At 34.5% G+C, this 5,395-nt stretch overlaps 1 long non-coding RNA gene across 1 annotated transcript; it reads right to left on the reverse strand.

Moving 5' to 3' along the window:
• Window positions 1-309: 309 nt before the first annotated feature.
• On the reverse strand, window positions 310-4,138 carry LOC112127028. The gene is made up of 2 exons (XR_002910359.1): window positions 4,058-4,138; window positions 310-370 (listed from the first exon to the last, which is right to left on the reverse strand). It is a non-coding gene; the product is annotated as an uncharacterized LOC112127028 (long non-coding RNA).
• Between the last annotated feature and the right edge of the window lie 1,257 nt (window positions 4,139-5,395).

Below are 5,395 nucleotides of genomic sequence, written 5' to 3' on the forward strand. Positions count from 1 at the left end.
GCAGTGATTGGACAAAGGCATCTCCCAATGTTTTCTTTTCTTCCCTTTCCATAGTTTTCCATCGCCATGTTGTCTTTTATACGACTTTTAACAGGTAGAATTCTTTTCTTCCCTCTTTGCCTGCACAAGTTTCCAATTGGTAACATCCTCGGCCCAATTGTATTTTCCCATTTTCTCTTATTGTTCTCTTAGTCCGCGACTGGCTTATTTTTCTACCTACTTGACCCTTCACATATTTTTTATAATGAAAAATGATTATTCATATTGTAGGGCCTTTTCAGGATTGAATCGGATAAAGAAAACGTAGACTTTTCGTTTTCAAACACACGCTCTTTATTCTCTATATACATAAGCACTTGTAACCAATAACCTTCTTAGAAGTGACCAACAGATTTAAGTACGTCACTGTCTGACGTCACCTTGGCGCAACTTTCAAATTTATTCTCCTACAATTCGGCCAATTCTGACCCTCGAGGTCGCCCTCGACCTCACCTTAGTGAAACTAGTCATAAGGAGCGTCATTACAATATCATCCCAAATTTTGCCTGTAGTCACTTCTTAAGTCACAATCAGATAGAATTACTTACATACATCAAAACAAAATCAGTAAACATAACATGATGAATCAGTAATGACAAAAGAACAATATAATCATCAGTAAGTTACGTTTAAATACATCTAAAAAGTAGTTTTTTTTTTTTTTTATTTATTTTTTTTTTATACAAATAAAATAGTTTGAAAATAATTAAACTAAATGAAAACATTATACAATTATATAAACAAGAATAAAACGTCATTGTATTTAATTAGAGATTCAAATCAGAGTTACATTCATTCTGCCAAGGCCTTAACCTTGACGATTCGTAAATTCCATGAAAAGGGATTTGGGTTACTTTGAAACCTTCTATATCCTATACTACGTACCTATCATTTGGCAAGACATTCTTTATTACATAAGGACCTCTATATTTCGGAATCAGTTTCTTATTAACTCCTGGGGTTACATCGGTATTTATAATCATTACGAAATCTCCCTCTTTGTATGATTTAGGTTTTTTGTGTTTTCTATCAAAATAAGACTTATTTTCTTCTTGAACCTTTTCGACATTTTTTGAAGCGTTCTCCCTAATAACCTCTAAGTTTCTTTCTTCTTTGTTCACTTCCGCTAGATAAGCTGCTAATACATCACTTACTTTGCCTCGCTGATTGATTCCAAATAAAACTTTGCTTGGGGTGTGTTTGATTGTTCTATTAAAGGTGTTATGCAGAGCAAATTCTACTTTGTGAAGAACCATATCCCATTGGTTGGTTGCAGGGGAAATTTTAGACAACATAGGAGTGATATCGCGGTTACTCCGTTCTACCTGCCCATTCGCCCTAGGTGTTGCCGTGGCTATCAGGGTATGTTGGATACCTTGAGTTTCTAAGAACTTTTTGAACCTTTCTGATGTAAATGCTGTAGCTCTGTCCGATATTATTTTTACCGGTTGACTAAACATATGGAAATAGTTGAGCAAATGCTTCACAACTTCGTCAGTCTTTGTAGTTTTGCAAGGATATAATTTGATGAACTTTGTAAAGCCATCTATAACTTCAAAAATAAATTTATTCTTCTTTTTTGTTACTTCAAATGGCCCTAAATGATCTATGTGCATATGCGCGAATGGCTCTTCTCCTTTAGGGATATTGTGTAATTCCCCTTCTCTTTTACCTGAATAAGGCGAGTAAACTAAGCATTTTAAACAATTTTGAATATATGTTTTTACTTTCTCTCTTAATTTTGGGAACCAGTAAAATCTAGTGATCAATTCTATCACCTTGTCTATTCCTACATGACCTATATCGTCATGGTATAATCTCATAATCTGGTTTACCATATTTTCTGGAACAACAAATAAAATTTTGATTAGCGATGGCTGGAAGAACACATGCGTTTACAGTGAATGTTGTAGCTTTTGAAGCTCTCCAATTTTTAGAAAATGTGACAGAGTGCCCTTATTTGGGTGCCACCTCTGGCATCAATTCCAATGTCACTAATAACTTTTTAACTCCACTCAAAGCAACTGGTGGTGATATCTCCTCTATACATAATTGCCTACAATCATTAGGCAATAATATTCAATCTGAAATTGGGTATTTGACCAGACACTCAATTTATTCTTTAGCAAATTCACAAGATTTGAATTTTATTAATTGTTATAGGGCACTAATCAATGGTATTGGTGCCAATTATATACCAGACATCGGTAGATACACCGACAATATATTGTATACTCCCATTGCTAAATTTTTTACAATGGCTATTGGCACTGGAACTACTCCATCATGTGTGAGTAGTACTAAAATACCTTTTAGTGCATATGCCCCTGTTGGTACAGGGCCTGATGCTACACTTTTGTTGGATGGAAAAGATTTACTACTTGTAGTAAGAGGCGCTTATGAAGGTGATGTTACCATACATCCCAGTGTTGGTAACGGTAGATTTTATTTTAATCGTGTTAACAGAGCTTCTCTGGGAAGCTATGCACATAATGACAATGGCATAGCTGGGCTCCAAATAACCCACAATAATATATTAGGACCATTATCAACTGATGGAGTTTTTGACTTTTCTAGAAGAGTTGAGTATTCTGGTAAACCCAGTGATACCATCTTAAGATTTTCCGGTGAATTGAGGCAGGATTCTTGCAAACAGCAATGGTTAAGTGCCTATGGCGATGATGATTTCGACATGAATATATATTGAAGCGATAGTACCCCTGCTGTTAGGGAAGAAAGGGAGTACAGATTTTATAAATTCCATTAACCCAGTTTGGACGTTTATTATTAATTCATAGAAAACGCTTATTGCTGCTTCTCGAACTCAATTACTGCAGAGAAATGGGCTGTCAATTTTTTCAGCTTCTACTGGACGGATAATTTCAACCGATGCTAGCTATGAGCCTGGTCAATCCAGCGTCGGTAAGCGACATTTGTAGATTATCTATCTACGTTATATAGTATTATAGCACTTTTAGTGTTTAGAGATAATTATAGTTAAGCGATAAGCTGTTAATAGTTACTTTTGTAATTTAACTTTTATATGTGTTCTACCCTCCATCGCAGCGCAGACTGGGGGTTATCCGAGCTTCTGGGTGCGTAATCAATATGGAGCATTTTTTAGATCGAGCTTTGTAAAGTAAGTCTTTCCCCTAAGCTTGTCGAATTGGTCATCAATCAGAGGCAGTGGAAATCTATCTTTAACGGTAATTTTATTTAGAGTTCTAAAGTCTACACATAATCTTATATCTCCTGACTTTTTCTTTACCAACACAATAGGTGACGCGTAAGGGGAGTTACTTTCCTTTATAACCCCATTAGCCAATAAGTCCTCAATTATTGTATTTACTTTAATTTTCTCCGTAAGGGCTAATCGTCTTGGTCCAAAATTAAATGCTTTATGATCATGTACTAATTTAACTTCTGCTTCTATATTCAGTTCCGGTTCTTTCGGTTTCTCTTTACTTTCATAATCTTTTACCAAATTCTCAATTACATATTTATGTTCTGTTTTTAAATTTTTATTAATAGCAAGTTTTGGAATTGTTTTCGTTTCTTTACAGTCAATTAACATTAATTGTTTAACAAAATGGTCCTTTTCTTCATCAGAATTATTTTTCTTTATTTTCACTCCGTCAGTGAAGCTGATAGAGATCAGGGGGTTAGAAATAAAATCTCTGCCTAAAAGGCATTTGTACGGTATTGAATCAGAATTTACCACATAAAAGTTTATCGGGATCTCTATATATTCACATTCTTTAATCATGATTTTTGTCGGAAAAATTCCCAAAACGTTCAATTTGGATTTATTTATTCCCTCGAAATGATTTATACCAGCAGACAAAATTTTGTCAACATTCACAAGGTCCCTATTGATCAAAGATATACCTGAGCCGGAATCGATGAAAGCTTCTGTGTCCTTCTGGGAACCGCCGATCCTCACTGAAGTGAAATAAGGTGGTCTGGTTGTCTCTTCGATAAGTGCGACCTGCTTGGATGCTGAAAGAGTANCAATAACCTTCTTAGAAGTGACCAACAGATTTAAGTACGTCACTGTCTGACGTCACCTTGGCGCAACTTTCAAATTTATTCTCCTACAATATAAACAATTGTTTATGAATTTTGTATTAGAAATTCACTTTAGAAGTGGGTCCAGTTACCAACCCTTTACAAATGTACATTCAATAAAAGTAATTAAAGTTCTACAAACACAATCTTGTGACTCAATTGAAATACTTGAAGTTGGCCGACAAATAACAATCCTTCTGAAAAGGGGGAAGACGACAATGAAAACCCGCATTATAAAAACCCGCTCGAGTTGCTATGTTGCCAGCATCTTCGTCGTCCTTCTTCCTCCTCATCTATTTCCAGGTGCAAACACAAAGTTATTGGCTCTCACGAAACAAAAGATTACGTTGATGTTGCTCATGACAAATATTGCCCTTTGTAAGCGCCCTTCATATTTGCCTGGACGGGAAAAGGCTGGGGGCTACTTGAAAAACGGTATTGTGTTTTATAAAATAACGCCGGTCGAAGAGCCCTTTTGTCCTATATCAGCTATGCATATTTTCTGGGTGGAATTTTTCCTGAAAGGCAATTCGTGGATAAGTGTTTTTTAGTGATTTTTCCCCCTTTTGTATTTCAAAATAAAACGCGTTGAAAAGATNTTATGGAAAAAAAAAATTTTTTTTTTTTTTAATTATTTATTTTTATCTTCCACTATACACGGTGTTACAGGGTTAAATGTCAATACTGCCATGGTGGAATAACTGAATAAAACGTAGTTCAGTGTATTTGGAGCGTTTTTATCTTGACTCTTTCCTGAGATATAATTATTTTTGTCATTTTATCCTAAAAATCACTTTTTTTCATAAAATCGTAATTTATCAACTTTAGCGTCATTAAAATTCAAATCATATCTTCATTTCGCAAAGTGTAGTAGTCTAGAAAAATTCGCACTTGCGAATACACAGTAGTAGCTCAAAGAATGCATTGACTTTTCCATCAAATTTTTCGGGGATTTCACCAAAGTTACCTTATTTTATAAGTTTATTTGGAGATCGTGAGGTGCGGTCTGGTGTGATGTAGGGTTTAGAAAACCATTTTCTTTATCATGCCAACGTTTCGATCTTTATTGAGATCATCTTCAGGGCCTGGGATTTATAAACATTGTTTTAATTTTACAAATACATGTAGGATGGGAAAAAAAGAATTTATACAATGTTAGAAAATTTTAGATTAAAAAAAATGAATTTATACAATGCTAGAAAATGATAGATTTAAAAAATGAATTTATACAATGCTAGAAAAAATGTAGATTTAAAACATGAATTTATACAATGCTAGAAAATTTTAG

Source organism: Cimex lectularius, unplaced genomic scaffold, assembly GCF_000648675.2.
Source record: "Cimex lectularius strain Harlan isolate CLEC.00 unplaced genomic scaffold, Clec_2.1 scaffold42, whole genome shotgun sequence".
Taxonomy (NCBI): domain Eukaryota; kingdom Metazoa; phylum Arthropoda; class Insecta; order Hemiptera; family Cimicidae; genus Cimex; species Cimex lectularius.